General features: G+C 39.9%; 1 protein-coding gene across 1 annotated transcript in view; it reads right to left on the bottom strand.

Moving 5' to 3' along the window:
• The window catches only part of LOC127569856 (ephrin type-A receptor 3), a 218,258-nt gene that overhangs the window by 10,108 nt on the left and 194,689 nt on the right, over positions 1–13,461 (bottom strand). The window lies entirely within an intron of this gene.

Below are 13,461 nucleotides of genomic sequence, written 5' to 3'. Positions count from 1 at the left end.
CAATTTTAATCCAAAACCAGTGCTGGAAGGTTATTTTGGCTTCTCTGCTGGGCTACCTAGGCGGTGTGGGTGAAACCAGAAGAGGCTTAGGAAGCTATTCTATTTAATTAATTACAGCTCAGCACATCACAGAAAACAGCCTCCCCTCCATGGACTCTGTCTATGCTTCTCACTGCCTTGGTAAAGCAGCCAACATAATCAAAGACCCCCACCCACCCGGGTCATTCTCTCTTCTCCCCTCTCCCATCAGGCAGAAGATACAACAGCCTGAAAGCATCACCAGGCTCAAGGACAGCTTCTATCCTGCTGTTATAAGAGTATTGAATGGTTCCCTAGTATGATAAGATGGACCCTTGACCTCACAATCTATCTTGTTATGGTCTTGCACCTTATTGTCTGCCTGCACTGCACTTTCTCTATAACTGTAACACTTTATTCCATGTTCTGTTATTGTTTTCCCTTGTACTACCTCAATGCACTGTTGTAATGAAATGACCTGTGTGGATGGCATGCAAAACACAGTTTTTCACTGTACCCTGTGACAATAATAAACTAAATTATCAATTTTTGTTTCCTTTTGGGCCACATGAGACAAAGTGCTCCTTCAGGTCCCTTGGGGAAATTCTGAAGATCACGTGCCCCATACACTCCTCTGCCTCCAACTGTGATGCCCTCTAGACTCCATTTCTAAGTCCTTAGCTATTCTCAGGAAGATTTGTTCAGGCCTTCTGTTGCCTGTGATACATGTTCCCAATTCCACTCCAACCAGCCAGTATTTCCCACTCTGTTATGGTGAGAAACTAGCCACACCCTTGCTGATGAGGCCTGACGTTAACATTTCTCCTTATCCCCCCATGGAGTTTTGGACAGTTTCTTTCTGGTTTGGCTCTCAGCTGTACAGCTCCTGCAGCAAGTTAAAAGCCATGACTGGGTCATAACTCAATCGAGTTACTGTACACGCAAGGTTCTTGGCCAAGCAGTCTGGTAAACACTAGCTTCACCAGCCCCTTAATTTCATTAAAATAATGGGCATTTTGCTTTAAATAAAATCAACCCAAATAGTGGGATACTTGAGGAATTTAATTTTGTTTTACAAATATATATGTTTGCCTTTTTATTTTTGTTAAAATTAGATTGTGACAGGATTTCAATTGCAAAACAAAAGGAATTCCTATTAGAAACAAGTTTACAAAAATGCAGCTCCTGTGTAAATTCTGACAGAATAAGTAAGCAATAAAAGCCCAATAGACTGGGCTGTAGATATTTGAATCCCACTGCCTTCTTTTTATAATATTCATTTCTTAACAATATGGGATCACCAAGCAATTTAATCTTCTTACTGGATCTCCTGTAACCACTTATGGTAAACTGGTTGACAAGGTGAATGATAGTGACAGTTGCTCATATCAGTTGAGGAACAATTTGCTACACTGTTTTACTGCTGATGTAGAAATGTATTTAAAGTGGACTGTCCCTTTAAGATCATCAAATCTTTTTACTGCTTGGGACAAATGCAGATTAATTGCTGTGCTGAAGGAAGTTTGCAGATTGCCTGGGCTTGTAATTGTCTGGCTCCCGGGCATTTTACAGACGTACCTCAACAGAATCAATTAACCTAATTGACCTCAAGGACGAAGCAGCTGCTTATCTTCCTCTTTTGCTTAATGATCTGACACTGTGAGCTGTGACATCTGGAGTATGCCAGATGCTCTCAAAACTTTCCTAACAGCTCTCCCATGGCATTGCTCACACTGAGTCAGCAGAGGCACTAAAGATGAGAAGGTAAGGAAGATAACCTTCAGCAGTTGCTTGAACAAGGCCACAGCCAATCAGTAGCTCACTTTATCCCATGCCTGATTGGGTTCAATGGAAAAGAAAGTCAAACCTCCCATTGGCCATGAGCCTAATTCGTACCATTCATCTCTGACTGGTGGGTTGTAGGAAATGATGGTTCTGATTCTAAGAAACAAACCTGAAAAAAATTGTAGATTTAGATTCTCCAAGATGGGGGGGGATAGCAGGCTTGTGGGGCAAACAGTAGAAAATATTGCTGGTAGCAGCAATCACTCTTAAAAAGAGGTTGCCCTTTAACAAAATGAATCTGCTGCAAACAAGCCATTATTTGTGCATCAATGGATAAGAGAATGAAATGTGTCCATGTAGGTAAAGGAATAATAAAGACTATAAGAAGAACTTCTGTTGGAATTGTGTCTTTTCCTTGGCTTTCTGCTGCATTGTGGCTGTGGGGTTAATCGATGTTAATCACACTGCACAGATTAACATTACTGGAAAGTTCTGCGGGGTTAGTTAATATGGCCTGGAGGCGGTGAAACTGAGCTAGGAAACGATGTTAGTAATCAATGCTTGGATTAAACACTGGTCAATTTGTGCCTTGGAGGTTTACCAATCTGCCCTGAAGTATTGATTTGCCACTCACAATCAAGGAAAAAAAGGTTCCCTGGAAAGGCAGTAAACTCTGTTGTGTGTGGTCAAATGATGAACCTTACTATCGCAATCAAAAAGTTCCTGACCACAGACAGCTTTAGCAATTTAATACTTAAAACAAGGAAGCTCAGCTTATCAGCTAGATCTGGAACTTGTAGCAAGATACAGAAAGAAACATCAATCGCCATTCATCTTTTTTGCAATTAATGTTTGACTGCTTGGAAAAGGTCTAGTGTGAAGACATTTTACAGTATTACATTATACTGTTAAATCAGCTAATGTGGATCTGTTATTAACAGGATACTTTCTTAGGAGGTTAAGGAGGTTCAGCTTGTCACTGAACACTCTAACAAACTTCTACAGATATACTGTTGAAAGTATCCTGACTGGTTGCATCATAGTCTGGTACAGCAATTCGAATGTGCAGGAATGTTGTCTACCTGCAGTGAACTTCCCTGTAGCTGTGACACTTTACTCTGTATTCTGTTATTGTTTTTACCCTGTACTACCTCAATGCACTGTGTAATGAATTGACCTGTACAAACAGTATACAAGACAAATTTTTTACTGTACCTCGGTACAAGTGACAATAATAAACCAATACCAAAGGGAAGATTGAATGTTGTTCTTGGATGATCCCAGGGTTTTGCAAACCATCAGAGACTTCATAAGCAGACAGCAAGCCTTACTTTGGAGATCAACACATGGTCTGTGGCCTCACGTTATCTCAAACTTTCTCCCCATCCAGTTAAATCTATGGCCTGACAGTCTGCAAAAGGGTTCCCTTCATGCCTTGTTTCAGGATAGATTGGTGCTCCTATATCTTGCATGCTTTAATTGTGCTGTTTCTGTCTGGCACAACAGGTGGGTTGAGGTACAGGAATTTTGCTCTGGTATGATTGCATAAGCATGTTACATTAGAGATGGTGTTTAGCTTTCATCTAGGGAAATAAAATCTGAGGTAATTAAGCAAAAAGCATTTTGTATTAATGGCAATCTTTTTCTGTTTCCTACAGAGTTAAAGGCCTTCTCAATTCATCAAATGTCACCTACAAGCTGTACATTAAGTGCTGCAACACAGCAATGTTAGAACGTAGGGCATGTTTTTGATGGGTCCCACAGCTTGTAGGAATTACATTCAAGTGAGCCTCACATATGGGCTCACAGCTCCCTGAGTAGCACACAGCTCTCATGTAACTGCCAGTCCTGGTATCTGTTTAGTCAGCAACCATCTGCTTCCTTATGTATTTCACAAAAATGTGAAGGGGTTCACTTTTAATATTGGTCTTACAGCGAGGATCTTCTTTGCATTCACTCCAGATCAGTTTATATACAATATACACATTTTAATATACACACACCTATACTGCAATATATTTATAGATATATGTCAATTAGTATATGGATATATGCATCTTCTTCTCTTAGAAAATAAGTTGTTACTTTAAAAAGGGCTATAACTGTGAAAACAAATCAATTGATTACATCTTTTTGATAGATAAATGTTTCTACAAATGAGCTGTTAGCTATGAAAAATTTAGTTTTCTTTATCATATATTAAACACAACGCATTTTAAAACATAATTTCAGACATTTTTTTCATTATTGGATCGGCAATCTGTACAAACATCATTTGTTCAGCAGCATACAGATTAGTCACAGTATAAACGCTTACAGGAATTTCTTTCAGTTGCCTGCCGTAATATTGCCAGCAGATCTGCAGAAGCTTCATTCATTTGATATGGCCAGTGTTTGCTTGAAAACCCGAAAGTCACTTCTGTACTGCTGAAATCTGAATCCAGGGTTAAGAAGTACTCTAAAATACAAAACTACTTTCTTCACTATCTTAACTAGCCTGCTATGTCTCATCTGTGATGACATATCTGGGTTGTATTCATAGAGTCATACTGAACAAAAGTAGGACCTTTGGCCCACTGAGTCTACACCGGCTACCAAACACCCATTTTTACACTAATTCTTCACTACTCTGATTTTATTCTCTCCACGTTCCCATCAATTCCCACCAGATTCTACCATTTACCCCCCCCCCACACTTGGAAAAATTTTGCCTACCAAACTGTACGTCTTTGGGATGTGGGAGAAAAACAGACTCCCTGAAGGAAAGCCACGTAGTCTGAGGGAGAAGGTGTAAACTCCACTCAGACAGCACCAGAGGTCAGAATTGAACCTGGGTCTCTGAAGCTGTGCCACCGTGCCATATTGATCACTTTATATTTAGATTGAAGGTTGTCTATTTGTTTTGGAGAAATTTTATCAGCGTGCATGCTCACATTCATCTTAATGCTAAGTGATGAGATTCCAACTTGTTAGTGAAAAGGTAGATGCAGTTTTGGAGCAGTTAGTCTCTCAAACATGTTCTGCCATTTAAAGAGATTATAGGTGATCTGTGACCCATCTCCATTTGCCACATTTCCTCGATCTTATAGTAGCTTTTAGTATTGAATCCATCAATCTCAAATTTAAAATCAACAATAATTTGGCAATAGTTGCCATTTGCGGAAGAGAGTTTCATATTTCTACACCTTTTCCAAGCAAATGTTTTCCCAATTTCATTTCAAGTGTGAACAGTCACTTGTGGTTTCATCTCTAGACCAAGATGGATGACAATGCACTAACCCTAACCCTTGTCATATATCAAAATTAATTTGTTGCAGTTTTGCCCATTATCTCAATTAACTAATATCTTCCTGTAATTTGTTTTCTATTTGTACTGCTTACAATGTTGCCTATCTTTGTATCATCAGCAAACTTGGATGCCTGCTTTCCATCCTTTTATCGAACTCGGTGAATATTTCAGTCCCAACATAGACTCTTGCAAGCCTCACTAGATACTTACTGCAGATCTGAGTGTGTGCCTATTATCCTCATGATCTATCTGCTGTTTCTCAGTTAATTTCCTGTCCAGATCAATAATTCTATGAACTTTAAATTAAGCTGACAGTCTCTTATAAGGGGCTTTATCAAATGCTCCTTAAATATCTGCATAAATAACGTGCAGAGACACTCCAATGTTCAGTACTTTTGCTACTTTTTAAAATATTCAATTAGGATCTTCAGGCATGACAAATAACAAATTCCTGCTGTCTCTCTCTCTCTCTGTTCAAATGAAAATTTTCAGGGTACTCAAGTTTTTCTTAATTATAGACCCTAGTAATTTCCCAACATATGTTTCCCTCCCTCATCTTTCTTAAATAGTAGAATGACATGCACAATTTTCTATTCTAAAGGACCATTTCCTGAAGAGTACTTATAATGTTAGAGTACTTTCTCTTTACAATATTTTTATTAAATCCATGAAAAAATACAGAGTACATGCATCAAAAAAAGAAAGTAAAAATACTACTGAATACATTGTATTAAGTTGTACTTAGGATTACAATACTCTAAATCAATAGTCACATATAGTAGTTAGTTGATAAGGAAAGAAAAAATTGAAATATTTTATTACAAAAAAAATCTACCCCCACTACCAAAACCCAAAGCTGTTAGATAGAAGAAACAGCAAGGAAAAACCTTAAAAAAACATAACAGTGTCAGCCAATATCTGCAGTTTAGTCCCCAAATCAGAAATTTTGAAAATAATTCAAAAAGGGTCCCCACAGGGTTTGAAAGTTAGAGTACTTATTAGAGTACTGCAGATTGACAAATCCCCAGGACCAGATAGTTTCCATTCTAGTCTTTTGGAGGAAGTAGTTGAGAACATTATAAGTACTCTAACTATTAGAGTACTCTAGAGTACTTATAATGTTCTCAACTACTTCCTCCAAAAGACTAGAATGGAAACTATCTGGTCCCGGGGATTTGTCAATCTGCAGTACCATTGTTATCTTCACCATTTTATTTTGCTTATGTTGAATTTTATCAAGTCACTGTCACTAGTTATGTTATCCCCTTCCTCTCCTGTAACTGCTAAACCATTCTACATGTCTGCTATTTTATTATATTTTTAAATATCATCATTATCTGTTTTAAGAGGCCCATGTTGTTCCTGACCATCCTCTTTATCCTATTATTATAAAAGAAAATTGTTTTAAGTTTTGTATCACTTGCAAGTCCCTCTTCATATTCCTTTTCTGTAGTTTTTGTGACCTGTTTTGTTGCATTTTTCTGTCCTTTGGCCTCAAAAAAAGGTTAAATATTATACAGAACTAGTTGGTACCCCTTAGGAATAAACAGGCAGAGAAACTAAAAGGATCAGGGACAACGTAAAACTAAAAGAAAAAAGTCATTCATAAAGGCACTACTTAGAATGTATTATAGTAGGGCTTTGACTGGGGTTTTACTCATGAATAGAGCTGGCTGGATCATATGTACAACTGGTCGGAAACCTATAATGCAGAAGTCTGCCTTACTCAAATCTGAAATCTTAATACCTGTTTTGCATTTCCTCCCTGTTGTGTATTACAGTGAATGCAATCATAATATGATCACTATGAAATCCATGTTCTTTACATTAGCTGAAAAGCAAAAAAACAAACTGCAGATGCTGGAAAATTGAAATACAAAACGGAAAATACTAGAACTATTCCACAAATCAGGCAGCATCTATGGAGAGGGAGACACAGTTAACACTTCAGTTTAATGAACTTTCATTAGAACTGGAAAAGTAGGAAAGTGAGTGTACTTCAAATTGCAGAGAGGGAGATAAGTGGTGAGAACAAAGGGAATTGAATGACTCTGATAGGTTGGAGGCCAACTAACTTGCATTTCTGGTGTTTTGTATTTGGTGCTAACAATGTGGTCTCCTCTACAATGGAGAAATCAAACATAGATTGAAAAATGACTTTGCAGAACACCCTCTTTCACCCTATAAGGATGGTATAGCAGCACAGCAGTTACTACTGCTGCCTCATGACTCCAGGAATCAGGATTCAATCCTGATCCGACATATTGTTTGGGACCTATAATTCACTTACTCTCTGCGACAGTGTGGATTCTGCTGGCTGCTTTGCTTTCCGCCCAGATCCTGAAGGTGAGCTGGTGGGTTAATTTAATATGTAAATTACCACTTGGTGAAGGTGAGTGCCAGACCAATCAGGGAGTTGATGGGCAAGTGGGAAAGAATAGGTTACAGAGCTAAAGGGAAATAAGGAGAGGGGGAATGGGACAGATGGGTTTGCTCTATTGGGGCTGGCATGGGCTGATGGCCAGAATGGCCTCCTTCTGCATTATAAATCAAGATGATCCTGAGCTTCCAGTTGCTTGTCATATTAATTCTCCATCTCACTACAATCGTGTCTTTTCTGTTTTGGGCTTCCTGTACTGTTCCACTGAAACTCAACGGACAACACCTCATGTTCCATCCAGGCATGCTGCAGTCCTACTCCAGATAACCAGCCTTTCCCATTTGAGTCAGAACTGGCCACTTTGATGCAAGGTCATTCACCTGTAATATTAACTCGGTTTTTCTCTCTCCACAGATGTTTCCTGATCTGCCGAGTGTTTCCAGCATTCTCTTTTGTTTCAGAGGAGACACAAGAGATTGCAGATGCTGGAATCTGGAGCAATAATCAATCTGCTGGAAGAACTCAGTGGGTCGAGCAGCATCTGTGGGAGGAAAGGAATCAGTCCTGCTGCAGGGTTTCGATCTGAAACGTCGACAATTTCTTTCCTCCACAGATCTGCTCGAACTGCTGAGTTCTTCCAGCCTATTGTTTGTTGCTGTTTTGTTTCAGGTTTCCTGCATCTGCTGGATTCTGCACCTCATTCCTCTAGCATGTTCTTTTGGTTCTATTTCTCTGTCTCTAACTTCCAGCTTTCATCTATTAACTCAAGAGGTCCAAAAACTTCACAGTTTTTTCTGGACTACCTGTAATCCCTATAACCTGATACTTTTAATATCTAATCCTGGTTTACGTTAGGTTTAACCTTGAATGAGTGGTATGGCATGGTAGCATAGTGGTTAGCATAATGCTTTACAGCGCCAGCGACCCGGGTTCAAATCTGGCCACTGTCTGTAAGGAGTTTGTACGTTCTTCCCGTGTCTGTGTGGGTTTCCTCCGGGTGCTCTGGTTTCCTCCCACATTCCAAAGACATACGAGTTAGGAAGTTGTGGGCATGCTATGTTGGCGCCGGAAGCGTGGCGACACTTGCGGGCTGCCCCCCAAAAATCACTACGCAAAAGATGTATTTCACTGTGTGTTTCGATGTACATGTGACTAATAAAGATCTTATCTTATAAAAAGAGCTTGGAAGCTCTGCTGCAGCCATATTATAATGTATTAGAAATAAAAGCATAATTTGACAATGTGTCTCCAACAACACTGGGCAACATTACAATGGTGACACCATGGACTACTTCATCACCACCTTATCTCTCAGGAGCCTCTGCTTGTCTGATGTCCAGTAAATAACATGCAGAAATTTTCTTCAGCCAAATACTAGGAAATCTAAAACTATTGTTCCTTGTCCTGGCCACAGACTCCATTCCTACAAGATCATCAGGTTTTAGGTCATTTGCAATCTTGATGTCATATTTGAGTTTTGGACTACTTATTTCTACCTCTTTTACATCACCCAATTCTGTGCTCACCCCTCCCTCAACTCATTCAGCTACTGAAGCTTTTATCCATGCATGTGGCACGAACTTCATTAGTGCCAATGCCAGTTCCAAACCTGTGCTTGCATTAGGGTTAGGAACAGGGGAAATTAGGAGTTGAATTTCCCATGATAGTAGCACCTTTCCTCACACCTCAGACCTCATGAAGCAGCTCTTAAAGGATCACATCAGAATCCAACCAGGACTCTTTCATCTACCGGGAGTGTTGTTAAGGAATGTCTGCATGCTACAATGATGGAAGACGGGTGGCAAGGTCATCCCAGGTATAAGAGGTTTCAATGGACTTCTGACTAAACAGTGTGCACAGGAGGCAGTTTCCTTGTGCAAAGGCAAATTGCCAGGGAGGTGTCTGTAAGGGCACGAGTACTCTTCATGCATCCCTGCACTTTTATGAGCTCTGCAATGCAGCCAAGTGTCCCTTCCAGGTGCAATGCAAAAGATGCCTTGACCAAAACTCAAAGGATCCCCACCACTGACTGGGTTCTTTTTCACTTCTATAAGGCAGCGGTTTGTTAAGTCTAGCATTTATCCCCAGAGACAGCCTGCAAGGACCCCATGGTAAGGTGAGGAGAACAAAAGTGACCAAGACTTTGACTATGAGAGCAGTTCAGGTACATCTATGAGGTTGGACAAGGTTTTCAGAGATCATAGGTGACTGCCTTGTGGTTGGACATTGAACCTGCAGGAAATGTTGATTAGAGGGTGCCTCCCTGTGAAGGTTGGGTATAGAAGGTTTTCCAGTGCTACCACTTCTGTCAGATTTCTTTTTAGCTGTTCTTTACTGATTATGCTTCTGATAATGTTATATCACTTCTATTTCTGAGGAATTTCTTCTGACTTTTCCTGGTGACATCACCTGGTGAAAATAAATCAGGCTGGCGTGACTGGGATCCCATTTCGGGTCAGTCTATTTGAGATTTCTTTGGCAGATAGTTGTGTCTATGACATCAGGAAATGTATCCAACTATTTAAATAACATTCAGTTTGACCTCTCAGCGTTGTTATAAATTGGGTCTTCCGAGATTGAATACTGCCAGTCACTCTCAAGACCAGCATGGTGCATGATCTCGCCTTGTATAGAACATTGGACATTGCACTACTCTTGATATCATTCAAGCAAGATGGACATTGGAAAAACAGGGTGAGGGTCCAAGAAAAACTTACACTAATAAGTCCATACAGCATTAACTACTGGCACCAACTCTCCTAGAACCATGTGTAATATTGGTTAATGGTATGTTAAACGTGATTTTTTTCTGAGCTATGATATGATTAATCTTGTGTTGCACATATGAATTTCTAGCTCACAATTTTAAAAGTCTCACCCTCCATTATCCTTATCCTATCGCTATAATCGCCTACAACCCTCCAAGCTCTCGGGTATACAGTCCCACAATGGCTTTGCCACTGGACTGATAATTCAGAGGCTTGTACAAAAGACTTGGCAATAGAATATCAAATTCCCACAAGGACAGCTGGGGATATTAAATTCAATTAATTAAAAGAAATTGGAATAAAAAAACTTGTATCAGTAATGATAACAATGACAATATCAGGTTGTTGTACAAACCATCTGGTTTGCTGAAGTCCTTTAGGGAAGAAAATCTGCCTTCTTTAAATGGTCTGATAGTACGCAACTTAGATCCATAGCAAAGTGGTTGATTCTTATCTGTCCTATCTAGGGGAATTGCAGTGGCTCAAGAAAGTGGCTCTGCACTGATTTCACAAGGGCACTAAATGTAGGCCATGCCAGTGACACCCACATCCTGTGAATGGACAACAACAATCTGAGTTTTTCCAGTTTTGGCTACTTTAAACGTCCCTGATTTGAAATTACTTCAGCAGTAGCGGCTATGCCTTCAAAGGACTACATCCTAAGCTCTGAAATTCCTTCTCTAAATCTTTATCTCTCCTTCTTCTCCTTTAGGACATTTCTCAATAATAAATTATCCCTTTGCTTGACCTTTACCCTGATTTCCAGGGTAAAATTGCCGATAGAGATCTAACTGAACTCTTAGAAATATGGATCAGTAACATCAATATCAAGGGAAAATCTGGTCTGAGTCAATCTGCGTTTCTCCTTAAAGAAATTTACTTCCAACATGAGCAATAGGTCCTCCTCCCAGCAAAGGGAAAATCAAACTTACTTTGCTATTAAGGACATAGCACATGTGATTCAGAGATTTACTAAAAAGAAATTGTTGTTACCCTGGTCCAATTCAAATACACTTAACTGGGAATTATGATCAGCAATTCTATCAGGACTCTGCACTTATAGTAAATGCTTTATCCCAACAGAACCGATTTATTATCAATAGCTCTATAAACATTATAAAATAGAAAGAGGGAGGAGTCTGTCAGGGATTTCCATGACAAAATTGTTCATTGCCATTTCTAGCCTTCAGTGTTGAAAGCAGGAAAATGCTTGAAAATTGAAATATAAATAAAGTCAAGAATTCAGCTTTTCTTAAAAAAAATACAGCCTTTGAAACTGGGAACTGTTAGGCCGAATCTAAATACACTTACAAAGTGTGCAGCTACTTATATTAAAACTGCAATGTTTGCCTAAACTTGTGAATAAAATCTAGGGATGCCAAAATTGCTCCCCCAACCCTCTCACTGCCCAGTGTTTGCAAAGATACTTTTCTCCCCACTCCTGAGGGAAGACATCTGGACAATTTAGAAGTCTAAAGGAATTTGGATCTAACTGTGAAGAGTCTATGTTGTTTCAATGTGAGGGTTAGAGAATGGTGGTATATTCCGGAACAGTTGCATGCATCAGCATGTGACCCAGATGCCTGTCTGTGGCCTGGACCATGCAATTTATTGACTGGGTCATGCATCCTATTGATTTAGACAGGAACAGACAAATTAGGGATGTTTTTCTCTCTACTGCTCTTACAAGCTGAGTTGCTGTCCTGCTGTTTCCTACCAGGCCATTAATGCCTTTAATAAATCACCAATGCTAAGTTTTTGAAAGTTGGGGGTGGAGTGGAAAATGAACCAATTCTGGCTAACACAAATTGCAGTAGCTATCTGAACATATGTTAAAAATAAAAGGGTATATTAAGTGCAGTCTTTAATTTGAATATCAACCTTTTACAACCTTTGGGGCAGCACAGTGGCACAGCTAGTCGACCTGCTGCCTCAGAGCTCCAGTGACCCAGGTTCAATCCTGACCTCTGGTGCTGTCTGTGGGAGTTTGCATGTTCTCCCTGTGACCATGTGCGTTTCCTCCAGATGCTCCAGTTTCCTCCCATTTCCCAAGGATTGGTAGGTTAATTGGCCACTGTAAATTGTCCCTAGTGTGGAGGTGTCAGAATCTGGGGGGGGGGTGTGGGGGGTGGGGGGTGGGGGGCAGTGGGTGGTGGTGAGGGGTGAGGTTGATGGGAATGTTGGAGAATAAAATGGGATTAGTGTGAATGGGTGCTCGATGATTAGTGCAGACCCACTAGGCTGAAGGGCCAGTTTCTGTGCTGTATGAATCTTTGACTCTGGGAACTAAGCTTATAAAACTGTGGCACATTTTGCAGAAATGAAAATAACAGCCACGGACACAATCTTTTTAAGAACACTCAACTGACTGCAATTTATTCCCCATCTACCCCCTTTAATGATACTTAAATTGTATCCATCAATGCCCACCATCAATGCCGCCCACCACTGGCATAGGACCTGGCTTTGGCCCTCTACAAGTGCTGACCCCAACTAATTCATTCTAATACATCACATGTTTTACTGGCTCTGGTTGAAATCTTTCCCCTCTCTCAACTGTCCTTTCTGGCAGAGTTTTGATGGGTCACTGAAAGAAAACCTTGTGCATATGAAGGGATGGTTGGAAAAGCACATGACCTATCCTTCAGAACGTCACCTATTAGCACCAGCAAAGAGGATAGGAAAATTCAGGGACAAATTCAGGTAGCAACCAGAGATGAGTAGGACAGAAATTAGACCTGGAGAAAAATGGAAGAAATGCAGGAGTTGCCAGAAAATGTAAATAAGAAGCACTGGCACCTATATAATCTATTTGTATAAATACTTAAATATTCCCATTTCCTTGCATTCGGTGTCAAATAATAAAACTCATGTTATCACAACATGTAATACTCTTTTCATCATATGGTAGGTGTGAAGGGCCTTTGAGGCTGTGTCTGATTAACGAAGTGTCCTATTTTGATGTTCCAGTCAAGTATGGGTGAGATTTGTCTGACATAATAGTGTGTCCACCTAATTCAGGATTCATTCTAGAAGGCAGCAATCATGGTAGGAGAATGAACAAGCAGCATGAAGCAGCAGCAAGTGTCATTTTTATTCAGACTATACACTTAAGGATGGTGTTCATACCCTCCCTAAATCTGTAGTACAAATAAAAATGATCAACTTTGTGTGCTTGGTTTCAAACATGATTTTGAATGCCACACACATGGATGGAGAAG

This window comes from Pristis pectinata, chromosome 4 (genome assembly GCF_009764475.1).
Source record: "Pristis pectinata isolate sPriPec2 chromosome 4, sPriPec2.1.pri, whole genome shotgun sequence".
Taxonomy (NCBI): Eukaryota; Metazoa; Chordata; class Chondrichthyes; order Rhinopristiformes; family Pristidae; genus Pristis; species Pristis pectinata.
The sequence above is the reverse complement of the archived record's forward strand: the minus strand, read 5'-3'. Positions and strand labels throughout refer to the sequence as shown.